General features: G+C 47.2%; 19 non-coding genes across 19 annotated transcripts; 8 read left to right on the top strand and 11 right to left on the bottom strand.

Moving 5' to 3' along the window:
• Positions 1–42: 42 nt before the first annotated feature.
• Positions 43–125, bottom strand: trnal-aag (transfer RNA leucine (anticodon AAG)). Its single transcript has one exon. It is a non-coding gene; the product is annotated as a tRNA-Leu (tRNA).
• An 815-nt stretch (positions 126–940) lies between these two features.
• Positions 941–1,023, bottom strand: trnal-cag (transfer RNA leucine (anticodon CAG)). Its single transcript has one exon. It is a non-coding gene; the product is annotated as a tRNA-Leu (tRNA).
• A 250-nt stretch (positions 1,024–1,273) lies between these two features.
• trnad-guc (transfer RNA aspartic acid (anticodon GUC)) lies at positions 1,274–1,345 on the top strand. The gene has a single exon. It is a non-coding gene; the product is annotated as a tRNA-Asp (tRNA).
• A 493-nt stretch (positions 1,346–1,838) lies between these two features.
• trnal-aag (transfer RNA leucine (anticodon AAG)) lies at positions 1,839–1,921 on the bottom strand. Its single transcript has one exon. It is a non-coding gene; the product is annotated as a tRNA-Leu (tRNA).
• A 1,148-nt stretch (positions 1,922–3,069) lies between these two features.
• On the top strand, positions 3,070–3,141 carry trnad-guc (transfer RNA aspartic acid (anticodon GUC)). Its single transcript has one exon. It is a non-coding gene; the product is annotated as a tRNA-Asp (tRNA).
• Positions 3,142–3,967: 826 nt separating this feature from the next.
• Positions 3,968–4,039, top strand: trnad-guc (transfer RNA aspartic acid (anticodon GUC)). The gene has a single exon. It is a non-coding gene; the product is annotated as a tRNA-Asp (tRNA).
• Positions 4,040–4,532: 493 nt separating this feature from the next.
• trnal-cag (transfer RNA leucine (anticodon CAG)) lies at positions 4,533–4,615 on the bottom strand. Its single transcript has one exon. It is a non-coding gene; the product is annotated as a tRNA-Leu (tRNA).
• An 815-nt stretch (positions 4,616–5,430) lies between these two features.
• Positions 5,431–5,513, bottom strand: trnal-cag (transfer RNA leucine (anticodon CAG)). The gene has a single exon. It is a non-coding gene; the product is annotated as a tRNA-Leu (tRNA).
• Positions 5,514–5,763: 250 nt separating this feature from the next.
• On the top strand, positions 5,764–5,835 carry trnad-guc (transfer RNA aspartic acid (anticodon GUC)). The gene has a single exon. It is a non-coding gene; the product is annotated as a tRNA-Asp (tRNA).
• A 493-nt stretch (positions 5,836–6,328) lies between these two features.
• Positions 6,329–6,411, bottom strand: trnal-aag (transfer RNA leucine (anticodon AAG)). Its single transcript has one exon. It is a non-coding gene; the product is annotated as a tRNA-Leu (tRNA).
• Positions 6,412–7,226: 815 nt separating this feature from the next.
• Positions 7,227–7,309, bottom strand: trnal-cag (transfer RNA leucine (anticodon CAG)). The gene has a single exon. It is a non-coding gene; the product is annotated as a tRNA-Leu (tRNA).
• A 250-nt stretch (positions 7,310–7,559) lies between these two features.
• Positions 7,560–7,631, top strand: trnad-guc (transfer RNA aspartic acid (anticodon GUC)). Its single transcript has one exon. It is a non-coding gene; the product is annotated as a tRNA-Asp (tRNA).
• A 493-nt stretch (positions 7,632–8,124) lies between these two features.
• On the bottom strand, positions 8,125–8,207 carry trnal-aag (transfer RNA leucine (anticodon AAG)). The gene has a single exon. It is a non-coding gene; the product is annotated as a tRNA-Leu (tRNA).
• A 250-nt stretch (positions 8,208–8,457) lies between these two features.
• On the top strand, positions 8,458–8,529 carry trnad-guc (transfer RNA aspartic acid (anticodon GUC)). Its single transcript has one exon. It is a non-coding gene; the product is annotated as a tRNA-Asp (tRNA).
• Positions 8,530–9,022: 493 nt separating this feature from the next.
• trnal-aag (transfer RNA leucine (anticodon AAG)) lies at positions 9,023–9,105 on the bottom strand. Its single transcript has one exon. It is a non-coding gene; the product is annotated as a tRNA-Leu (tRNA).
• Positions 9,106–9,920: 815 nt separating this feature from the next.
• Positions 9,921–10,003, bottom strand: trnal-cag (transfer RNA leucine (anticodon CAG)). The gene has a single exon. It is a non-coding gene; the product is annotated as a tRNA-Leu (tRNA).
• A 250-nt stretch (positions 10,004–10,253) lies between these two features.
• trnad-guc (transfer RNA aspartic acid (anticodon GUC)) lies at positions 10,254–10,325 on the top strand. The gene has a single exon. It is a non-coding gene; the product is annotated as a tRNA-Asp (tRNA).
• A 493-nt stretch (positions 10,326–10,818) lies between these two features.
• On the bottom strand, positions 10,819–10,901 carry trnal-aag (transfer RNA leucine (anticodon AAG)). Its single transcript has one exon. It is a non-coding gene; the product is annotated as a tRNA-Leu (tRNA).
• A 1,148-nt stretch (positions 10,902–12,049) lies between these two features.
• Positions 12,050–12,121, top strand: trnad-guc (transfer RNA aspartic acid (anticodon GUC)). The gene has a single exon. It is a non-coding gene; the product is annotated as a tRNA-Asp (tRNA).
• Positions 12,122–12,313: the final 192 nt, after the last annotated feature.

Here is a 12,313-nt window from a genome sequence, read left to right as displayed (position 1 = left end):
TTGCCTTGCCAGTGAAAATGGTTCTCTAGGAGAAGTCTGCAATGTCAGAAGTGGGATTTGAACCCACGCCTCCAGGGGAGACTGCGACCTTAACGCAGCGCCTTAGACCGCTCGGCCATCCTGACTACTAAAAGGAATATTTGACGACACTGTCGGCGGGCCCAGGCATCATTCCAGCGAATATGTGGGTCTGCGTTGTGTTCGTGTTGAAGGGGAATATTGACGAGGCATGCAGCTTCATGGAAGACTCTCCTTCTGAGTGATGGGACTGTGATAGCAATTTTCCTGCACCTTGAAAGGGGAAACCAAAATCTTATTTCACTCCTTGGCGATAGTTGTCTTTTCGTCTGACGACTGTGTCAGTCACACAGAAATTCCTCGTTAGTATAATGGACAGTATCTCCGCCTGTCACGCGGAAGATTGGGGTTCGATTCCCCGACGGGGAGAGCTTGGTCTTTTATCAGCTGCCTGCCACCAAGTGATGATTGCTTTGATACTCTCACCCATCTTCGGCCTAAATGTCAATAGCCCCCTTCAAATAGCCTAACATGATGCCAGGTTTCTTCGGTCAAAAGCCCTTTCCCGTTTACTATGGTGTTAAGTGCAAACCAAGACCTTATAATCAACAATGTGCCTTTTGCTAATGATTCTGTCCTGCCCAAAGCACTGTAGAAGGTTGTGACAACACAGCTTGTTGAGTAGTGGTCAGAAGATTCTCATGCAACAAGTGTCTTGGCTGTTGTTTAACAGGGCTCCTGAGGCAAACAAATAGTAGGCATAGCATTTGGAAGCAAGAACTCTTTGGAGGTAAAGCGGCCACAATAATCTTTAAACAAGATGATGCAGTGGCAGAATAGCAATACGACATGGTATTGCTAAGCAAGGAGTAAACTTGGGTTGCCTTGCCAGTGAAAATGTTTCTCAAGGAGAAGTCTGCAATGTCAGAAGTGGGATTTGAACCCACGCCTCCAGGGGAGACTGCGACCTGAACGCAGCGCCTTAGACCGCTCGGCCATCCTGACTACGAAAAGGAATATTTGACGACACTGTCGGCGGGCCCAGGCATCATTCCAGCGAATATGTGGGTCTGCGTTGTGTTCGTGTTGAAGGGGAATATTGACGAGGCATGCAGCTTCATGGAAGACTCTCCTTCTGAGTAATGGGACTGTGATAGCAATTTTCCTGCACCTTGAAACGGGACACCAAAATCTTATTTCACTCCTTGGCGATAGTTGTCTTTTCGTCTGACGACTGTGTCAGGTACACAGAAATTCCTCGTTAGTATAATGGACAGTATCTCCGCCTGTCACGCGGAAGATCGGGGTTCGATTCCCCGACGGGGAGAGCTTGGTCTTTTATCAGCTGCCTGCCACCAAGTGATGATTGTTTTGATACTCTCACCCATCTTCGGCCTAAATGTCAATAGCCCCCTTCAAATAGCCTAACATGAGGCCAGGTTGCTTTGGTCAAAAGCCCTTTCCCGTTTACTATGGTGTTAAGTGCAAACCAAGACCTTATAATCAACAATGTGCCTTTTGCTAATGATTCTGTCCTGCCCAAAGCACTGTAGAAGGTTGTGACAACACAGCTTGTTGAGCAGTGGTCAGAAGATTCTCATGCAACAAGTGTCTTGGCTGTTGTTTAACAGGGCTCCTGAGGCAAACAAAAAGTAGGCATAGCATTTGGAAGCAAGAACTCTTCGGAGGTAAAGCGGCCACAATAATCTTTAAACAAGATGATGCAGTGGCAGAATAGCAATACGACATGGTATTGCTAAGCAAGGAGTAAACTTGGGTTGCCTTGCCAGTGAAAATGGTTCTCTAGGAGAAGTCTGCAATGTCAGAAGTGGGATTTGAACCCACGCCTCCAGGGGAGACTGCGACCTTAACGCAGCGCCTTAGACCGCTCGGCCATCCTGACTACTAAAAGGAATATTTGACGACACTGTCGGCGGGCCCAGGCATCATTCCAGCGAATATGTGGGTCTGCGTTGTGTTCGTGTTGAAGGGGAATATTGACGAGGCATGCAGCTTCATGGAAGACTCTCCTTCTGAGTGATGGGACTGTGATAGCAATTTTCCTGCACCTTGAAAGGGGAAACCAAAATCTTATTTCACTCCTTGGCGATAGTTGTCTTTTCGTCTGACGACTGTGTCAGTCACACAGAAAGTCCTCGTTAGTATAATGGACAGTATCTCCGCCTGTCACGCGGAAGATTGGGGTTCGATTCCCCGACGGGGAGAGCTTGGTCTTTTATCAGCTGCCTGCCACCAAGTGATGATTGCTTTGATACTCTCACCCATCTTCGGCCTAAATGTCAATAGCCCCCTTCAAATAGCCTAACATGATGCCAGGTTTCTTCGGTCAAAAGCCCTTTCCCGTTTACTATGGTGTTAAGTGCAAACCAAGACCTTATAATCAACAATGTGCCTTTTGCTAATGATTCTGTCCTGCCCAAAGCACTGTAGAAGGTTGTGACAACACAGCTTGTTGAGCAGTGGTCAGAAGATTCTCATGCAACAAGTGTCTTGGCTGTTGTTTAACAGGGCTCCTGAGGCAAACAAATAGTAGGCATAGCATTTGGAAGCAAGAACTCTTCGGAGGTAAAGCGGCCACAATAATCTTTAAACAAGATGATGCAGTGGCAGAATAGCAATACGACATGGTATTGCTAAGCAAGGAGTAAACTTGGGTTGCCTTGCCAGTGAAAATGTTTCTCTAGGAGAAGTCTGCAATGTCAGAAGTGGGATTTGAACCCACGCCTCCAGGGGAGACTGCGACCTGAACGCATTGCCTTAGACCGCTCGGCCATCCTGACTACTAAAAGGAATATTGGATGACACTGTCGGCGGGCCCAGGCATCATTCCAGCGAATATGTGGGTCTGCGTTGTGTTCGTGTTGAAGGGGAATATTGACGAGGCATGCAGCTTCATGGAAGACTCTCCTTCTGAGTAATGGGACTGTGATAGCAATTTTCCTGCACCTTGAAACGGGACACCAAAATCTTATTTCACTCCTTGGCGATAGTTGTCTTTTCGTCTGACGACTGTGTCAGGCACACAGAAATTCCTCGTTAGTATAATGGACAGTATCTCCGCCTGTCACGCGGAAGATCGGGGTTCGATTCCCCGACGGGGAGAGCTTGGTCTTTTATCAGCTGCCTGCCACCAAGTGATGATTGTTTTGATACTCTCACCCATCTTCGGCCTAAATGTCAATAGCCCCCTTCAAATAGCCTAACATGAGGCCAGGTTGCTTTGGTCAAAAGCCCTTTCCCGTTTACTATGGTGTTAAGTGCAAACCAAGACCTTATAATCAACAATGTGCCTTTTGCTAATGATTCTGTCCTGCCCAAAGCACTGTAGAAGGTTGTGACAACACAGCTTGTTGAGCAGTGGTCAGAAGATTCTCATGCAACAAGTGTCTTGGCTGTTGTTTAACAGGGCTCCTGAGGCAAACAAAAAGTAGGCATAGCATTTGGAAGCAAGAACTCTTCGGAGGTAAAGCGGCCAAAATAATCTTTAAACAAGATGATGCAGTGGCAGAATAGCAATACGACATGGTATTGCTAAGCAAGGAGTAAACTTGGGTTGCCTTGCCAGTGAAAATGTTTCTCTAGGAGAAGTCTGCAATGTCAGAAGTGGGATTTGAACCCACGCCTCCAGGGGAGACTGCGACCTGAACGCATTGCCTTAGACCGCTCGGCCATCCTGACTACTAAAAGGAATATTGGATGACACTGTCGGCGGGCCCAGGCATCATTCCAGCGAATATGTGGGTCTGCGTTGTGTTCGTGTTGAAGGGGAATATTGACGAGGCATGCAGCTTCATGGAAGACTCTCCTTCTGAGTAATGGGACTGTGATAGCAATTTTCCTGCACCTTGAAACGGGACACCAAAATCTTATTTCACTCCTTGGCGATAGTTGTCTTTTCGTCTGACGACTGTGTCAGGCACACAGAAATTCCTCGTTAGTATAATGGACAGTATCTCCGCCTGTCACGCGGAAGATCGGGGTTCGATTCCCCGACGGGGAGAGCTTGGTCTTTTATCAGCTGCCTGCCACCAAGTGATGATTGTTTTGATACTCTCACCCATCTTCGGCCTAAATGTCAATAGCCCCCTTCAAATAGCCTAACATGAGGCCAGGTTGCTTTGGTCAAAAGCCCTTTCCCGTTTACTATGGTGTTAAGTGCAAACCAAGACCTTATAATCAACAATGTGCCTTTTGCTAATGATTCTGTCCTGCCCAAAGCACTGTAGAAGGTTGTGACAACACAGCTTGTTGAGCAGTGGTCAGAAGATTCTCATGCAACAAGTGTCTTGGCTGTTGTTTAACAGGGCTCCTGAGGCAAACAAAAAGTAGGCATAGCATTTGGAAGCAAGAACTCTTCGGAGGTAAAGCGGCCAAAATAATCTTTAAACAAGATGATGCAGTGGCAGAATAGCAATACGACATGGTATTGCTAAGCAAGGAGTAAACTTGGGTTGCCTTGCCAGTGAAAATGTTTCTCTAGGAGAAGTCTGCAATGTCAGAAGTGGGATTTGAACCCACGCCTCCAGGGGAGACTGCGACCTGAACGCAGCGCCTTAGACCGCTCGGCCATCCTGACTACTAAAAGGAATATTTGACGACACTGTCGGCGGGCCCAGGCATCATTCCAGCGAATATGTGGGTCTGCGTTGTGTTCGTGTTGAAGGGGAATATTGACGAGGCATGCAGCTTCATGGAAGACTCTCCTTCTGAGTGATGGGACTGTGATAGCAATTTTCCTGCACCTTGAAAGGGGAAACCAAAATCTTATTTCACTCCTTGGCGATAGTTGTCTTTTCGTCTGACGACTGTGTCAGTCACACAGAAATTCCTCGTTAGTATAATGGACAGTATCTCCGCCTGTCATGCGGAAGATCGAGGTTCGATTCCCCGAGGGGTAGAGCTTGGTCTTTTATCAGCTGCCTGCCACCAAGTGATGATTGCTTTGATACTCTCACCCATCTTCGGCCTAAATGTCAATAGACCCCTTCAAATAGCCTAACATGATGCCAGGTTTCTTCGGTCAAAAGCCCTTTCCCGTTTACTATGGTGTTAAGTGCAAACCAAGACCTTATAATCAACAATGTGCCTTTTGCTAATGATTCTGTCCTGCCCAAAGCACTGTAGAAGGTTGTGACAACACAGCTTGTTGAGCAGTGGTCAGAAGATTCTCATGCAACAAGTGTTTTGGCTGTTGTTTAACAGGGCTCCTGAGGCAAACAAATAGTAGGCATAGCATTTGGAAGCAAGAACTCTTCGGAGGTAAAGCGGCCACAATAATCTTTAAACAAGATGATGCAGTGGCAGAATAGCAATACGACATGGTATTGCTAAGCAAGGAGTAAACTTGGGTTGCCTTGCCAGTGAAAATGTTTCTCTAGGAGAAGTCTGCAATGTCAGAAGTGGGATTTGAACCCACGCCTCCAGGGGAGACTGCGACCTGAACGCAGCGCCTTAGACCGCTCGGCCATCCTGACTACGAAAAGGAATATTGGATGACACTGTCGGCGGGCCCAGGCATCATTCCAGCGAATATGTGGGTCTGCGTTGTGTTCGTGTTGAAGGGGAATATTGACGAGGCATGCAGCTTCATGGAAGACTCTCCTTCTGAGTGATGGGACTGTGATAGCAATTTTCCTGCACCTTGAAACGGGACACCAAAATCTTATTTCACTCCTTGGCGATAGTTGTCTTTTCGTCTGACGACTGTGTCAGGCACACAGAAATTCCTCGTTAGTATAATGGACAGTATCTCCGCCTGTCACGCGGAAGATCGGGGTTCGATTCCCCGACGGGGAGAGCTTGGTCTTTTATCAGCTGCCTGCCACCAAGTGATGATTGTTTTGATACTCTCACCCATCTTCGGCCTAAATGTCAATAGCCCCCTTCAAATAGCCTAACATGAGGCCAGGTTGCTTTGGTCAAAAGCCCTTTCCCGTTTACTATGGTGTTAAGTGCAAACCAAGACCTTATAATCAACAATGTGCCTTTTGCTAATGATTCTGTCCTGCCCAAAGCACTGTAGAAGGTTGTGACAACACAGCTTGTTGAGCAGTGGTCAGAAGATTCTCATGCAACAAGTGTCTTGGCTGTTGTTTAACAGGGCTCCTGAGGCAAACAAAAAGTAGGCATAGCATTTGGAAGCAAGAACTCTTCGGAGGTAAAGCGGCCACAATAATCTTTAAACAAGATGATGCAGTGGCAGAATAGCAATACGACATGGTATTGCTAAGCAAGGAGTAAACTTGGGTTGCCTTGCCAGTGAAAATGGTTCTCTAGGAGAAGTCTGCAATGTCAGAAGTGGGATTTGAACCCACGCCTCCAGGGGAGACTGCGACCTTAACGCAGCGCCTTAGACCGCTCGGCCATCCTGACTACTAAAAGGAATATTTGACGACACTGTCGGCGGGCCCAGGCATCATTCCAGCGAATATGTGGGTCTGCGTTGTGTTCGTGTTGAAGGGGAATATTGACGAGGCATGCAGCTTCATGGAAGACTCTCCTTCTGAGTGATGGGACTGTGATAGCAATTTTCCTGCACCTTGAAAGGGGAAACCAAAATCTTATTTCACTCCTTGGCGATAGTTGTCTTTTCGTCTGACGACTGTGTCAGTCACACAGAAATTCCTCGTTAGTATAATGGACAGTATCTCCGCCTGTCACGCGGAAGATTGGGGTTCGATTCCCCGACGGGGAGAGCTTGGTCTTTTATCAGCTGCCTGCCACCAAGTGATGATTGCTTTGATACTCTCACCCATCTTCGGCCTAAATGTCAATAGCCCCCTTCAAATAGCCTAACATGATGCCAGGTTTCTTCGGTCAAAAGCCCTTTCCCGTTTACTATGGTGTTAAGTGCAAACCAAGACCTTATAATCAACAATGTGCCTTTTGCTAATGATTCTGTCCTGCCCAAAGCACTGTAGAAGGTTGTGACAACACAGCTTGTTGAGTAGTGGTCAGAAGATTCTCATGCAACAAGTGTCTTGGCTGTTGTTTAACAGGGCTCCTGAGGCAAACAAATAGTAGGCATAGCATTTGGAAGCAAGAACTCTTTGGAGGTAAAGCGGCCACAATAATCTTTAAACAAGATGATGCAGTGGCAGAATAGCAATACGACATGGTATTGCTAAGCAAGGAGTAAACTTGGGTTGCCTTGCCAGTGAAAATGTTTCTCTAGGAGAAGTCTGCAATGTCAGAAGTGGGATTTGAACCCACGCCTCCAGGGGAGACTGCGACCTGAACGCAGCGCCTTAGACCGCTCGGCCATCCTGACTACGAAAAGGAATATTTGACGACACTGTCGGCGGGCCCAGGCATCATTCCAGCGAATATGTGGGTCTGCGTTGTGTTCGTGTTGAAGGGGAATATTGACGAGGCATGCAGCTTCATGGAAGACTCTCCTTCTGAGTAATGGGACTGTGATAGCAATTTTCCTGCACCTTGAAACGGGACACCAAAATCTTATTTCACTCCTTGGCGATAGTTGTCTTTTCGTCTGACGACTGTGTCAGGTACACAGAAATTCCTCGTTAGTATAATGGACAGTATCTCCGCCTGTCACGCGGAAGATCGGGGTTCGATTCCCCGACGGGGAGAGCTTGGTCTTTTATCAGCTGCCTGCCACCAAGTGATGATTGTTTTGATACTCTCACCCATCTTCGGCCTAAATGTCAATAGCCCCCTTCAAATAGCCTAACATGAGGCCAGGTTGCTTTGGTCAAAAGCCCTTTCCCGTTTACTATGGTGTTAAGTGCAAACCAAGACCTTATAATCAACAATGTGCCTTTTGCTAATGATTCTGTCCTGCCCAAAGCACTGTAGAAGGTTGTGACAACACAGCTTGTTGAGCAGTGGTCAGAAGATTCTCATGCAACAAGTGTCTTGGCTGTTGTTTAACAGGGCTCCTGAGGCAAACAAAAAGTAGGCATAGCATTTGGAAGCAAGAACTCTTCGGAGGTAAAGCGGCCACAATAATCTTTAAACAAGATGATGCAGTGGCAGAATAGCAATACGACATGGTATTGCTAAGCAAGGAGTAAACTTGGGTTGCCTTGCCAGTGAAAATGTTTCTCTAGGAGAAGTCTGCAATGTCAGAAGTGGGATTTGAACCCACGCCTCCAGGGGAGACTGCGACCTTAACGCAGCGCCTTAGACCGCTCGGCCATCCTGACTACTAAAAGGAATATTTGACGACACTGTCGGCGGGCCCAGGCATCATTCCAGCGAATATGTGGGTCTGCGTTGTGTTCGTGTTGAAGGGGAATATTGACGAGGCATGCAGCTTCATGGAAGACTCTCCTTCTGAGTGATGGGACTGTGATAGCAATTTTCCTGCACCTTGAAACGGGACACCAAAATCTTATTTCACTCCTTGGCGATAGTTGTCTTTTCGTCTGACGACTGTGTCAGGCACACAGAAATTCCTCGTTAGTATAATGGACAGTATCTCCGCCTGTCACGCGGAAGATCGGGGTTCGATTCCCCGACGGGGAGAGCTTGGTCTTTTATCAGCTGCCTGCCACCAAGTGATGATTGTTTTGATACTCTCACCCATCTTCGGCCTAAATGTCAATAGCCCCCTTCAAATAGCCTAACATGAGGCCAGGTTGCTTTGGTCAAAAGCCCTTTCCCGTTTACTATGGTGTTAAGTGCAAACCAAGACCTTATAATCAACAATGTGCCTTTTGCTAATGATTCTGTCCTGCCCAAAGCACTGTAGAAGGTTGTGACAACACAGCTTGTTGAGCAGTGGTCAGAAGATTCTCATGCAACAAGTGTCTTGGCTGTTGTTTAACAGGGCTCCTGAGGCAAACAAAAAGTAGGCATAGCATTTGGAAGCAAGAACTCTTCGGAGGTAAAGCGGCCACAATAATCTTTAAACAAGATGATGCAGTGGCAGAATAGCAATACGACATGGTATTGCTAAGCAAGGAGTAAACTTGGGTTGCCTTGCCAGTGAAAATGGTTCTCTAGGAGAAGTCTGCAATGTCAGAAGTGGGATTTGAACCCACGCCTCCAGGGGAGACTGCGACCTTAACGCAGCGCCTTAGACCGCTCGGCCATCCTGACTACTAAAAGGAATATTTGACGACACTGTCGGCGGGCCCAGGCATCATTCCAGCGAATATGTGGGTCTGCGTTGTGTTCGTGTTGAAGGGGAATATTGACGAGGCATGCAGCTTCATGGAAGACTCTCCTTCTGAGTGATGGGACTGTGATAGCAATTTTCCTGCACCTTGAAAGGGGAAACCAAAATCTTATTTCACTCCTTGGCGATAGTTGTCTTTTCGTCTGACGACTGTGTCAGTCACACAGAAATTCCTCGTTAGTATAATGGACAGTATCTCCGCCTGTCACGCGGAAGATTGGGGTTCGATTCCCCGACGGGGAGAGCTTGGTCTTTTATCAGCTGCCTGCCACCAAGTGATGATTGCTTTGATACTCTCACCCATCTTCGGCCTAAATGTCAATAGCCCCCTTCAAATAGCCTAACATGATGCCAGGTTTCTTCGGTCAAAAGCCCTTTCCCGTTTACTATGGTGTTAAGTGCAAACCAAGACCTTATAATCAACAATGTGCCTTTTGCTAATGATTCTGTCCTGCCCAAAGCACTGTAGAAGGTTGTGACAACACAGCTTGTTGAGTAGTGGTCAGAAGATTCTCATGCAACAAGTGTCTTGGCTGTTGTTTAACAGGGCTCCTGAGGCAAACAAATAGTAGGCATAGCATTTGGAAGCAAGAACTCTTTGGAGGTAAAGCGGCCACAATAATCTTTAAACAAGATGATGCAGTGGCAGAATAGCAATACGACATGGTATTGCTAAGCAAGGAGTAAACTTGGGTTGCCTTGCCAGTGAAAATGTTTCTCTAGGAGAAGTCTGCAATGTCAGAAGTGGGATTTGAACCCACGCCTCCAGGGGAGACTGCGACCTGAACGCAGCGCCTTAGACCGCTCGGCCATCCTGACTACGAAAAGGAATATTTGACGACACTGTCGGCGGGCCCAGGCATCATTCCAGCGAATATGTGGGTCTGCGTTGTGTTCGTGTTGAAGGGGAATATTGACGAGGCATGCAGCTTCATGGAAGACTCTCCTTCTGAGTAATGGGACTGTGATAGCAATTTTCCTGCACCTTGAAACGGGACACCAAAATCTTATTTCACTCCTTGGCGATAGTTGTCTTTTCGTCTGACGACTGTGTCAGGTACACAGAAATTCCTCGTTAGTATAATGGACAGTATCTCCGCCTGTCACGCGGAAGATCGGGGTTCGATTCCCCGACGGGGAGAGCTTGGTCTTTTATCAGCTGCCTGCCACCAAGTGATGATTGTTTTGATACTCTCACCCATCTTCGGCCTAAATGTCAATAGCCCCCTTCAAATAGCCTAACATGAGGCCAGGTTGCTTTGGTCAAAAGCCCTTTCCCGTTTACTATGGTGTTAAGTGCAAACCAAGACCTTATAATCAACAATGTGCCTTTTGCTAATGATTCTGTCCTGCCCAAAGCACTGTAGAAGGTTGTGACAACACAGCTTGTTGAGCAGTGGTCAGAAGATTCTCATGCAACAAGTGTCTTGGCTGTTGTTTAACAGGGCTCCTGAGGCAAACAAAAAGTAGGCATAGCATTTGGAAGCAAGAACTCTTCGGAGGTAAAGCGGCCACAATAATCTTTAAACAAGATGATGCAGTGGCAGAATAGCAATACGACATGGTATTGCTAAGCAAGGAGTAAACTTGGGTTGCCTTGCCAGTGAAAATGTTTCTCTAGGAGAAGTCTGCAATGTCAGAAGTGGGATTTGAACCCACGCCTCCAGGGGAGACTGCGACCTTAACGCAGCGCCTTAGACCGCTCGGCCATCCTGACTACTAAAAGGAATATTTGACGACACTGTCGGCGGGCCCAGGCATCATTCCAGCGAATATGTGGGTCTGCGTTGTGTTCGTGTTGAAGGGGAATATTGACGAGGCATGCAGCTTCATGGAAGACTCTCCTTCTGAGTGATGGGACTGTGATAGCAATTTTCCTGCACCTTGAAAGGGGAAACCAAAATCTTATTTCACTCCTTGGCGATAGTTGTCTTTTCGTCTGACGACTGTGTCAGTCACACAGAAAGTCCTCGTTAGTATAATGGACAGTATCTCCGCCTGTCACGCGGAAGATTGGGGTTCGATTCCCCGACGGGGAGAGCTTGGTCTTTTATCAGCTGCCTGCCACCAAGTGATGATTGCTTTGATACTCTCACCCATCTTCGGCCTAAATGTCAATAGCCCCCTTCAAATAGCCTAACATGATGCCAGGTTTCTTCGGTCAAAAGCCCTTTCCCGTTTACTATGGTGTTAAGTGCAAACCAAGACCTTATAATCAACAATGTGCCTTTTGCTAATGATTCTGTCCTGCCCAAAGCACTGTAGAAGGTTGTGACAACACAGCTTGTTGAGCAGTGGTCAGAAGATTCTCATGCAACAAGTGTCTTGGCTGTTGTTTAACAGGGCTCCTGAGGCAAACAAATAGTAGGCATAGCATTTGGAAGCAAGAACTCTTCGGAGGTAAAGCGGCCACAATAATCTTTAAACAAGATGATGCAGTGGCAGAATAGCAATACGACATGGTATTGCTAAGCAAGGAGTAAACTTGGGTTGCCTTGCCAGTGAAAATGTTTCTCTAGGAGAAGTCTGCAATGTCAGAAGTGGGATTTGAACCCACGCCTCCAGGGGAGACTGCGACCTGAACGCATTGCCTTAGACCGCTCGGCCATCCTGACTACTAAAAGGAATATTGGATGACACTGTCGGCGGGCCCAGGCATCATTCCAGCGAATATGTGGGTCTGCGTTGTGTTCGTGTTGAAGGGGAATATTGACGAGGCATGCAGCTTCATGGAAGACTCTCCTTCTGAGTAATGGGACTGTGATAGCAATTTTCCTGCACCTTGAAACGGGACACCAAAATCTTATTTCACTCCTTGGCGATAGTTGTCTTTTCGTCTGACGACTGTGTCAGGCACACAGAAATTCCTCGTTAGTATAATGGACAGTATCTCCGCCTGTCACGCGGAAGATCGGGGTTCGATTCCCCGACGGGGAGAGCTTGGTCTTTTATCAGCTGCCTGCCACCAAGTGATGATTGTTTTGATACTCTCACCCATCTTCGGCCTAAATGTCAATAGCCCCCTTCAAATAGCCTAACATGAGGCCAGGTTGCTTTGGTCAAAAGCCCTTTCCCGTTTACTATGGTGTTAAGTGCAAACCAAGACCTTATAATCAACAATGTGCCTTT

Source organism: Odontesthes bonariensis, chromosome 5 (genome assembly GCF_027942865.1).
Source record: "Odontesthes bonariensis isolate fOdoBon6 chromosome 5, fOdoBon6.hap1, whole genome shotgun sequence".
Classification (NCBI taxonomy): Eukaryota; Metazoa; Chordata; class Actinopteri; order Atheriniformes; family Atherinopsidae; genus Odontesthes; species Odontesthes bonariensis.
The sequence above is the reverse complement of the archived record's forward strand: the minus strand, read 5'-3'. Positions and strand labels throughout refer to the sequence as shown.